Here is a 12,220-nt window from a genome sequence, read left to right on the forward strand (position 1 = left end):
CCATACCTCTTTAACCAGCTACAAAACATCTGAAGAACCGATTTTGGCCAGGATAAGATATGGAGTTAGCCATACAATATTAAGATAAATGCTTCCAGAAAATTCTGGGGGTTGTGGGGGGAGTCATACCAGATAGACCTGGGATAGAGAAAGTTATTTACTTTCTATTGTTATAAACATATTTTCAAAAATAGACATGTTTTTCAGCTTAATTTTTCTACTTTATAGGAAAAGAAGCCAAAATACAGGATATCCCAAAAGGTACTCTTAAAAGTCACTAAACCTAGGGTATATGGGAAATTATAGCTAAATGTACCTTTATTTATAAATATTCATTATAAAATTTTACAGAATATTCTCTATGGGTTGGTCACCTCTTTATAAACTTTTGTAATGAATTTTTTTGGAAATAAAGACAAATTCTCATTTTCCCTCTGTATGACAACTTTAGGGGTAACCTTTGGGACACCCTGTATTCTCAATGCACATTTTCAATTTAGAACAGGAAACATAAAATATATTTTAGTTTTATGTTGTGTCCAGCTAAGTGAGATGGGCAGAAAAGAAAAGGGGAATCCAAGACAGAATGAAAACTCTTTGTTTAATAAAGCTTAAGAGGCAAAGATATAACCCATTAACCCTATAGGGAGATAAGCCTATAAAAAAGCCTTTAAAATGGCTCCATTTTCTGAGTGTAAGTTTGAAGTCTTTTGAGAGTTAGAAAAGGAAAGGCCTGGATAGAACTCCAAAAACGGACAAAGGCCTGGTCACTTACTCCATAAGTGGTTAAAGGCCTAGTCACATAGGAGGCAGGTCTGCAGGCAGGTACCTGTATATGTCAGAAATTTCCAGACTACTCCCTATAGATGGATGACTGCCTCCAGATGGTCTGTTAAAGGTCAAACTTTGTATCTGCTTGCTCCCCTGGAGTTCTGCATTGCATCCGTTTGATCTCCCAGAGCTCTGGTTTTTATGGTATGTTACTTCTAATTACCTAGCACAAGAACAACTTTAGATAAGGTTAAAAGTGTTGTTATCAGTAAGGCAGTAAACATCCTGACGCCAGGTGGCTAGGGCCTGGGTCTTTGAATTTCAGTCATTAGATTACTGATTAATGATGTGTAGTGCAGTACCACTTATATAAGTTGTAAAATAATGAAGCTTTGCTACATGCCAAAGAGAGCTGTGGCTTTCTTTATTCTCCACTATTTCATTACAGGTCTTAACCTCTGTGACATCGCCTTCACACAACCCTCACGCAACAAACCCCTTTTTGTAATCTTTGTATCTAGAAAGGGATAAGCATTTCATTTAAGCCGTTTTCATTAGACTAAAATTTGAGGGCATAGATATTTTTGAAATTCACCCTTCTAATTTTTTTTTTAATTTTCTGTAAAGAAAATCTCTTCTTATTTTCTTCCATGGTAAGGGTCTAAAAGTGTTACAAAACAAAAACTTTTCATTCATTTTTATCCTTTCTGGCCCTTTAGACTTCCCAGCATCCCAGGAGTTACATGGGATTAAATGATAGTTAGAAAAGAAGGATTTGGGGCTCAATCACCTTTAAAGTCCTTTTCCATTTTAGGATTTTGTTTTTAGGCATCTTTAGGAATTATGGGTTTATTTATTAATTAAGTATTGGTGGACAAGACCTAGAAAAGTAAATTCTCCTGAATGTTTTCTTCCTTTAGAAAAGTATGTTTATCTCTGTTAAGGATGGTTTACTTTCTAACAATTTATAAAACCAGTTTAGGACAGGACTTGCTCACAGTACATTGTGAAATGAAAGACACAGCTAAGACAGTACATGTATAGTGAGGCTGTTAAAAAGCAAAAACGGAAAGTGTGTCTGTTAAAAACAGTCTGGAAGGACATACCGCCCACAGAATTTTATTGCCAGATGATGGGTCACTGGTGAACTTCAGTCTCATCTTTAGACTTTTCTGACTTTTTGATTTTTTTTTTTTAATGGAAGTGATTACTTTTATAGATGGAATAGAAAATCTCTTCCCTTTTTTTCAGAAACTCTGCCTTCTTATTATTTGAGGATTATTTGTCCTCAATTTGTACTGTATTGGTGACCCAGTCACACCTGTCTTGTGTTTTGAGTAATTACTGTGTTTACCCAATCAAGGCGGATATAATTATTCCCTTGCTTTTGCAATCTTCCTCCTAGAACAATGAAATTGTAAGGTCATCTGGCAAGAAATATGCCTTTCTGGTAGCGGGGCTGGCGCCGGAGGCCCCGACGGTGAGGCAGTTCACTATGACAGCAGGCTCCTGATGAAGCTTTCTCTTTCTTTGCTTCTGGGGGTCCCTTCAGGATGTAGTACAACTCTCAATGCTTGAAATGAGACACAAGATAGCAGAACTGGAAGCCAAACTGAATAATGACAATGAAGGTGGTGAATGGAAGACTATGAGACACAACTTGAACTGAATGAACAACTGGAAAAGCAAATTGTTTCTCTCAAAGAGAAAATGGCAATAATCCATGGAAATCCTTCGGATAGACAATCTTCTATTCGTGTGTATGAACAAATGACAGTGGAATCCTTAAATACATTACTTGAACAGCTAGAAAAAGAAAAAAGGAGTCTTGAAAATCAAGTGAAAGACTATGCACTTAGGCTGGAACAAGAATCGAAGGCTTACCACAAGACCAACAACGCCGTCCATACCTAAATGAAATGTCTCAGGTCTCTGGCTCACATCAGGTTTCTACAAGGCAACAGACAGATCAACTGCCTAGAATGAAAGAGAATCTAGTGAAAACGGGAAGGTGTAATCCAGTTGATCAGAAGATGGCAAATGGCAAGAAAGGACCAGTAAAAAATTAAAAAATCAAACCATCTTCCAAAACTCAATCCATGATTTCAGAACAGGTAGATTTCTATTTCTTACCCTTTTTCATCTATAATATCCATCTTTTGAAATTAATGTTCAACACATTTTTCAAGGAATGAAATATATAAGAAAGGCCAAACTTATCTTTAGATGCTTTTCCTGAAGTTTTTTCCTTTCCTGCATGTAATTTTCCCTAGTGACCCTAAAATATCTAATAGAATTGCTTGTGATTTTAAAAATATCCTGAGTAACCTGAAAGTTCACATCATTATGCTTGCTTTTAATAATATATCCATGCTGTGCTCTGATAGTAACATTGCTATGGTTTTTAGTGGGCTGTTAGCTAAAAATGTGAGTTCATAAAAACTTTTTGCTACTTTAGGCTATAGCATGCTCTGTTTTTAAAACCCTATGTTTAATCCATCAAATGGATTTTAAATTTTGGTTTGAAACATGGAAACAATCCTCATTCATGAATCAGCTGTTTAGAGTCCCCACTCTATCATGAACTTTAGAGACCTAGGGCAAGTCCCTTCACCTCATCTTTATTTCTTACACCTATAAAATGGCTAAGGCAAACTACAACAATTTCTAGAGTTTGTTACCATTGTAGAAAACAAATACTTATTTAATCACAAGGTCTTGTCATGTAGTACATGGTGACTTAAGTCATTTCATGATGCATATTAATTTGTGGTAATGTACTAGATCTTTGGACCAAACTTTCCAAGGGTTCTAATACTCAAGTCCAGAAGTGGAGATAGAATGAAGATAAGAGAAGGGTTCTTTTTAGACATTTGTAAAATTTATGGAATTCTTCTAATCATGTTTAGACTGTTTTTGCCATTTAGATGATTTTCATAACTCTTACCTAGGTCTGGAAATACAATGAACTTACCCATGTTAACAAGTTAATTTATTGGACTTTATATTTGCAGAAATCACTCACAGGTAATCCAGTTTCTGGCTAATGGTATTTTTACATTATATCTGGCACTAAACCTAAGTTCTATTCAGTATCATCAGAAATGAGGACCAAATGCATCTCTATAATTACCTTGCTAGACATTTGCTTTCTTTAAGGAAGAATGTATAAATTTCATATAGCCAAAAAAATCTTTTAGATGACTTTGAAATGTAATGTAAAGAAATGTAAAGTATATTTCTGTAAATTATTCTACATTGGAACTAATGAGAAATGATTTCTTTTGTTTTAAGCTAACTACAGGTAATTTGGTACCTTGACCCATATTAATGGACAAATATTAAATTTTTATGCCTTATACCATCTTAGCATCATAAGAAAATTAATAAGTATAATCATCAATGAAAACAAGTTTGTTTATTTCATGTAAAGGTAAAGCCATGATGGGAACTGGACTAAGGAATATTTAAAGTTAACTGAGGCCAGGCATGATGGCTCATGCTTGTAATCCAAACACTCTGGGAGGCCAATGCAAGAGGGATTGCTTGAGTTTAGGAGTTTGAGACAAAGCCTGAGCAAATGTGAGACCTTATCTCTACTAAAAATAGAAAAGGTAGCTGGGCACTGTGTAGTCACCTGTAGTCCCAGCTTGGGAGGTTGAAGCAGAAGAATCTCTTTTTTTTTTTTTTGTAGAGACGGAGTCTCACTTTATGGCCCTCGGTAGAGTGCCGTGGCCTCACACAGCTCACAGCAACCTCTAACTCCTGGGCTTAAGCGATTCTCTTGCCTCAGCCTCCTGAGTAGCTGGGACTACAGGCGCCCGCCACAACGCCCGGCTATTTTTTGGTTGCAGTTTGGCCGGGGCCAGGTTTGAACCCGCCACCCTCGGTATATGGGGCCGGCACCTTACTGACTGAGCCACAGGCGCCGCCCCAGAAGAATCTCTTGAGACCAGGAGTTTGAGGTTGCAGTGAGCTATCCTGACCTTATTGCACCCTACCTGGGGTGACAGAGCAAGACTGTGTCTCAAAAATAAAAATTAAGTGTTCTCTGAACACTTAGAGATCTAAAAATAGATCTGCCATTCAATCCTATAATTCCTCTACTAGATGTATACCCAGAAGACCAAAAATCACATTATAACAAAGATATTTGTACCAGAATGTTTATAACATTGCAGCCCAATTCATAATTGCTAAGTCATGGAAAAAGCCCAAGTGCCCATCGATCCACGAATGGATTAATAAATTGTGGTATATGTACACCATGGAATATTATGCAGCCTTAAAGAAAGATGGAGACTTTACCTCTTTCATGTTTACATGGATGGAGCTGGAACATATTCTTCTTAGTAAAGTATCTCAAGAATGGAAGAAAAAGTATCCAATGTACTCAGCCCTACTATGAAACTAATTTATGGCTTTCACATGAAAGCTATAACCCAGTTATAACCTAAGAATAGGGGGAAGGGGGAGAGGGAGGGGAGGGGGGAGGATGGGTGGAGGGAGGGTGATTGGTGGGATTACACCTGCGGTGCATCTTACAAGGGTACATGTGAGACTTAGTAAATGTAGAATATAAATATCTTAAAAAATAAATAAATAAATAAATAAAAATTTAAAAACTTAAGTTATCTCAATTCACTATTATGGAATATTGGGCATCTTAACACAGGGACTCTATAATATTGAAGTGTTAGTGGATACATTTCAGATGTCAGAAACTACATCTATTAAACAGAGTGGTGGGATAATATGAAGTTGGTGGGACAGTAGTATAAAGAACTGAAATAAGTTACTCTGAGCTCTGTGTTCTAATATTAATTTTGCTACTTCTAAGCTTCTGATTTTGAATAAATAACTTTTTGTGCCTCAAAAAAAAAAAAAAGAAAGAAAGAAAAAGAAAAGAAACTTGCCTTTCTGCTTCTTTGCATGACTCTTGGGGTGCTGTGGGGGTGTCAGTGAAATACGTCTGGCTGAGTCATCCTCCCACCTAATGGTCTGACTCCAAAACACACTCTGGGTTTGGCAATGAACAAGTCATCAAGAGGAGAATCAATGACTTCATTGAAACAAGGAACTGCAGTAGAGGAAGCTGAGCTTATTCAGCTTGATCAGGGTTATGTTTTCAGTGAGTTCATCTTTATTTTAGTGTTAGTAAGTGAGGATTCTTCTTTGTAAGACCAGAAAGAAACAAAATCCTGGCATTTCTAAATTAGTAAATTCTTTACCTCCCATTTACAAACTGATACATAACAATACGAAGTTTAAGAACTTCAATAGCCCAAAGAGGAAATCTCTCTGTGTGAAGATAGATTTCACCCAGAAAGTTTTCACAAATAATTAGTAATTCTCAGAGAGTCCAAATTGTGTCTCAGATAACTATAAGAACCTATGAATCAGTGAGTTGTCAGTGGGAGGATGTAAGACAAGGGTAGCTGATGGCCGAGTCCCTTAGGATGAGCTTGCTTTCTTTTCCTTTAATCACTTCTGTTGGCTGGAGATTGACCTTCTCATCAGCTCACTGATTGCCCCAGCCTATGACTATAGGAGCAGCATGTCATCCATCATCCAGCCATGCCTCCAGGCTTATTATTCTCAACACAAATGGTATAAAGTTCATTTCTGTTCCTGCTTAGCCAGTTAGATAAGACCTTAGTAATGAGGAAATTTAGTTAAGAACTAAAACTGTTGGCTGGGCACAGGGGTGCCTTCCTGTAATCCCAGCACTGTTAAGAGGGGATTCTTGAGCTCAGTAGTTCAAGACCAGCCTGAGCAAGAGCAAGACCCCATTTCTACTAAAAAATAGAAAAACTAGCCAGGCATTGTGGCAGGTCCCTGTAGTCCTAGCTACTCAGGAGACTGAGACAGGAGAATCACTTGAGCCCAAGAGTTTGAGGTTGCTGTGAGCTGTGATACCAAGGCACTCTACCCAGGGTTACAGAGTGAGACTCTGTCTCAAAACAAAAAATGAAAACAGTTGTGGGAAATATGGAGAACTTGTTTTTCATTATTCCAAGAGACGGTGTTACGTGGAGGGTTAGGAGTGCAAGTCTGGAGCAAGATTCTCTGGATTCAAGTTCAATTAAAACACTTTCTAGGTCTGTAACCTTAGGCAATTTCTTAATTGCTGTATGCTGCCTCAGATTCCTCTCTTGTAAAAGGATAACAATAATACCTATTTCATTGATCTGTTGAAGGGACTGAGTTATTACAAGAGTACTTAGAACAGCTCTTATTGAGTAATTCTACATTAATCATGACATTAAATTAGTAAAGAACATTATGTGGAGGCATTTCAGCACTAATTCTTTTTTTTTTTTTTTTTTTTGGAACAGATTCACTCTGTTGCTGAGAGTGCAGTGGTATTAGCCTGGCTCACAGCAACCTCAAACTTCTGGGCTCAAGTGGTCCTCCTGCCTCAGCCTCTCAGGTAGCTGGGACTACAGGCAACTGCCACAACATGCGGATAGTTTTTCTATTTTTAGTAGAGATGGGGTCTCCCCCTTGCGCAGGCTGGTCTTGAACTCCTGAGCTTAAGGGATCTACCCACCTTGGCCTCCCAGATGTGCTAGGATTATAGGCATGAGCCAATGTGCCCGGCCAGATACTAATTCTGGGAGAAATAGGAGGTAAGGAGTAGGTTGAAAACTACCTCCTATTTTTGGGAGAAATAGGAGGTAGGTTGAAAACTAGGACAATAAGTCATAGGTCTGGGCAGAACTTTTATTTAAAGAGGTGCTTTCCATCAATGAGTGGTAGTAGTAGGGTGGCTTGAGAGTGGAGTAGGGGGAAGAGGGTAAAGATGAAGTTGAAGCCAGAGCCTAGCATTTACCAGGTGTCACCTCATTTCTCCCGCCCACCCCCTCCCCCCAGGCAGTTTCTATCATTGACTGCAAGTCGGTTTGCGGTAGAGACCTTGAAGGGCCTGGCTGGGTCCAGGTGTTAAGCCATCCCTGAAGACTGTGGTTTCCTCATTTCCTGCTCAGCCCCCAAGCCAGGTCTCAGCTTTCAGCAGCTTTGTGACGTTGCCATCTCCTACACTGGCCAGAGAGTGAGGGTAGCCATTTCCTTAACATTGCCTGTCTCATGGATTATTTTCCTAAGAACACCCCTCCAAAAAAAATAATCAGCCCCCCCCCAAATTAGAGTCAGGCAAGCTGGGTACAGGGAAAGAAAAAGTATCTAAGGGGTGTGCTGAGCACCTCAGTCCTCCCAGAAGCTGGGGAAGAGCTTTCCTCATTTTTAGATAAGAACTGGCCTTCCAGGGTATCCAGCCCGCCACCCGCAGGCCTCATGCTGACTGTATGGGGACTTTGGCTTATCTCTGTTGGCACATATCACAGAAGATTATGCACAGACCTTTTTTTTGTTGTTGTTGTTCATCAGCTTTGGTAGTGTTTGTGTATTTCACCTGTGCCCCAAGACAACTCATTCTTCCAGTGTGCGGCCGAGAAGAAAAAAGGCTGCACACCCTGGAAGGGTTTCTCCAGGGACTGCAGCCCAGTTCTGCAGCATCTGAAGCGCAGCCACCGTTTCTCCTCTCTCCTCAGAGCCCCACAGCCTGTGTGAGTTACCAGGAAAAATGGCAGGCACGCAGTTCTTGGTCCATAATCTTAACCGTACTGGGTGCTCTCCTCCCCAGTCTGCTTCCTCTCAATCTTGATTTATCATTCCCCTTCCTTTCCTGGGAAAGTCCTGTACTGCTTCGACAGTCTGGGTTTTTTAATTGCTGGGGTAAGAAGAGTTAGTTGAAGAGCTGCTGATGGCCCAGCCATTTAGCCCTGACTGCGGCTGTGCCCACTTAGCTGGGGTGCATGTTTGTGCTCCTGCTGTTTCCATAAAGGCTCTAACAATGCCTGGCAGAGTTGGGAAAAGAACAGGGTTTGGGGGAAAACGCTTATTCAGCATCCCTGTTTAGTGAGAAAGAGGCTTTCACTGAATTCTTATGGACCTTTTTTCACCTGAGCTGTAGCCACCTTACATCATTTTCTTTTTCAGTTCTAAGGTCATCACCACTGGGAACTTGTATCTGTGTGGCAATGAACTCCACAACAGGTCAGACCTCCTTGTCTGCCTGAGCAGGTGGGAGGGGAATACCCATTCGTTCACAGATGGGAAACTATTAGTAATATAATTGTGAGACTGCTTCCTGCCACCAAAACTCCTGTCTGTTTCCTGCCTATAGGCGTTTCAGAGGGAAAGTGCTGGATGGGGTTTTTGCAGAATGTGGCGGTGATAGCCTAGTCTCCTGGGAACCACATGGCCAGAGTGAGGGTTGGCCTTAGCCCTGCTAACTCTGGTCAGAGCTGGCCAGGCCCCAGGCACTGGTCCCCACCTCACCAAGCCCAGGGCCTCTGGGGATTCTGTAGGCCTGGTGCAGGTGGCAGGGAATGAAGGCCGTACTACAGCAAGGGCGCCTGCCCAACCCCACCTCCACCCCTGCACTCTCAGCCCCTGGGGCTGCACTGCTCCGCAGGGTGCTCCTTACAGCGCTGGGAGGGGCTGAGGGCGTGGTGCAGAGGCCTTTTCTGGAGGAAAGTCAATGCCAGACCTGTAGTCTTCTCTAGCCTCCTGCCAGCTCTGCCCTCTCAAATAGTGCCCACCACAGCAAAGAGGTCAATAGCTCCTTTTCAGGTTTGACAGAAACTCACCCCAAACGTCTCTGCACCTTACCACTTTTTACTTCTAATTTGGGGAAAGAAATGCTTTTCATTTAAAGGAATTTCTGGTCATGGTAAACAGGGGAAGGAGTTCTATTGTGACTTTGTCAGGGTGGATTAAAGGGCTGCTCCTTTCAAAGGATATCAAGGCCTGACCCCAAAATGCACAAACTCACTCCTTAAAGATGCCTCAGGTAGAAAGTAGGTCAGAAAAAGAGGTGCCTGTGTGCCATTGCCCTTCCCTCCTTCCTTTGAAATTCTCTCTTGTCCCTGCCTGGCTGGCGAAGCTCAGACGTGGGGACCCAGGCCAATTCCTAGATGACTCACAACATGCCTCCCGCCTCTCTTTCCCAGGTTCCCCGGGTGCCCTGCAGCCTCCGCTCCCTGGGCAGGCAGCCATAGCCTCCCACCCAGCTCGGTCTCTCCAGGCTTCAGGCTGGATCAGGAAGGGCGGGGACCCGTGGGTGCAGAGCAGCCCCAGAAACGGGTTTCAGGACAGAGAGTTGACCTTTGTCTTTATGGGAATTGTGAAGATAATAGTTAATACCATTGTAAATGACATGACAACTCCGGGACACTCCATATACCCCTAGAACGTGAGGTCTTTCATTTTGCCACTGGAGTTATCAGGAAGAACTGTCACCTAATACTAAGGAGAGATTCAATGGACTAAGACAATGAGAAAAGAAAAAGCAAAAATGTACTTTGGGGAAGACCCATTCTAATTCTGGCCATTTATGTAAGCTCTTCCTATTTACGGCTAATTGCCACGAATTAGGACTATATACACACATGTATATGTAAAAATCTATTTAAGATTGATTAGTCTTCTGTGTCTTATTTTATCACAAACTTGATTCTATACATATGCAATGTGTCACCCTATGGATCAGGGGCAGTTTTCCACAGCTTAATAAAACCAGGAAGAACCTTGGCCTTGCCCCTGAGTGGGTGGGCTCCTATTCAGTGTTCTTAGGAGGAGCAGAAAGCTGAGACCTGACAAGGGACCAAGGGAGTCCCTTCCTCTGGATGCTGATTCCACAGAGATGCTGTCTTGAGAAGGGGAATGGGTTCAGGGCCTATTTATGAGGCAATCTGTTAATGTGGGTGTGCAGGAAGTGCAAGAGCTGGATAACTCTCAAGTTTCAAGTGTGGCTCTTGAGTGGATGGTGTCACCATGTACTGAGACAGACACTCAGGTGAGGCAGGGATGTCAAATTCAGGTTTGGACTCATGGTGTTTGAGCACCTGCAGGATATCCAGGTGAGGACGTCTATCAAGTACCAGGTAGTTCAGTTCTAAAGCTTGGGTGAGGGGCGAAGGCTGGGGAGAAAGGTACAGGAATACAGAAAGGTGTCAGTGTGGAAGACGGAACCCAGAGCGTGAGGTGAGTGTGTGTGAGAAGAGCAGGGCTGAGGACAGGACCCTGGGGCAGCCCACAGAGGAGAGACAGGTTGTGAGGCAAGACTGTGCAGGACAGGTAGTGGTTGCAAACATGCCGTTCTTTAACTGAGAGCAATTTAAGTGGAAGTGACTGAGGAAAGTTGAAGGTCATTCCCAGGAGAGAGCTTTGCCAATTGGTATGTATAGAAGAAATCTACAGAATTAAATTGGGCTCTAATTTCTTGGCAATTCTTTTGAATAAAATTGGATACAATGATTATATCTTCATTTAAGATTTATTGAGATGTGATAGGAAATTGCACAGGGGCTGCTCAGACCGCACCGGTTCTCAGAATTTGAACCTCCTGAAGTAGCCCTAGTAGCTCTGCCAGTGCTGCCATGTTTCAACCTTGAGCTAGAACTTCCTGGGCCTCTCTTCCTGCTGCTTTGGCTAAGAGCATCTATGCACTCCCCCCACCTGACCTGTTTATATCTGAAAAAGTGATATAATCATGTTTTTAAAACGTAAATGATGCTGAAGGATTTTCAGTGATAAGTAAATGTTCCTAGTCACCCAGGCCCCAGTCCTCAGTTCTCTCTCACCACACCCTGCAAAGCAAGTCTTTTACCAGCACTATGTGCATACCATCCCCCTTTGGAAATACTATAGCTGTGGGCCAAATCCAGCCATCTGTTTTTATAAATAAAGTTTTATTGGAACACCTCTGCACCCATTCCTTTGCATGCCATCTGTGTGGCACAGGTGAGTAGCTATGAAAGAGACAATTCGGCCTGCAGAGCCATAGATGTTTACTATTTGTTCCTTTAAGAAAAAATTGAATGACGCGTGCTCTCTGCAAGTATAGACACATGGAAGCCTACTACACGCAATTCTGTGTTTTGTTTATTTCTGTTTAATAGTATATCTTAGAGATTGTTTTCCACTGGCACATACAAATTAGTCTCAGGGTTTTCTTTGTGTAGTATGGATGTAATTTTAACAATACCCTGTTGAAGGGTATTTGAGACATTTTCTGTCTTTAGCATGAATACAAAACACTGCAAGGAACCTCCTTGTGCACATCTTTGCTTTCCTATGATATCTTTCTTTTATTTTATTTTATTTTTGAGACAGAGTCTCACTCTGTAACCCTGAGTAAAATGCCATAGTGTCATAGATCACAGCATCCTCAAACTCCTAAGCTCAAGCAAACTTCTTGCCTCAGCCTCCCCAGTACCTGGAACTACAAGCATGCACCACTATGCCTGGCTAGTTGTTCTATTTGTAGTAGAGACGGGGTCTCGCTCTTCCTCAGGCTGGTCTTGAACTCCTGAGTTCAGACAATCCACCCGTCTCAACCTCCCAGAGGGCTAGGTTTACAGCCGTGAGGCACCAAGCCCAG

The 12,220-nt window shown here is 41.7% G+C and overlaps 1 protein-coding gene and 1 pseudogene across 6 annotated transcripts in view; both read left to right on the plus strand.

The window, feature by feature from the left end:
- GCNT4 (glucosaminyl (N-acetyl) transferase 4) overlaps positions 1–12,220 on the plus strand; it is a 32,458-nt gene that overhangs the window by 14,559 nt on the left and 5,679 nt on the right. The window contains exon 2 of one of the 6 annotated variants that reach the window (XM_053588547.1): positions 7,110–7,204. The exons of the other annotated variants lie outside the window; for them this stretch is intronic. The gene's annotated coding sequence lies outside the window, so the exon portion shown is untranslated. The remainder of the gene's footprint in view (positions 1–7,109; positions 7,205–12,220) is intronic. 6 annotated transcript variants of the gene reach the window in all.
- LOC128583919 (coiled-coil domain-containing protein 169-like) lies at positions 1,645–4,433 on the plus strand (annotated as a pseudogene).

The sequence above is a fragment of the Nycticebus coucang genome, chromosome 1 (assembly GCF_027406575.1).
Source record: "Nycticebus coucang isolate mNycCou1 chromosome 1, mNycCou1.pri, whole genome shotgun sequence".
Taxonomy (NCBI): Eukaryota; Metazoa; Chordata; class Mammalia; order Primates; family Lorisidae; genus Nycticebus; species Nycticebus coucang.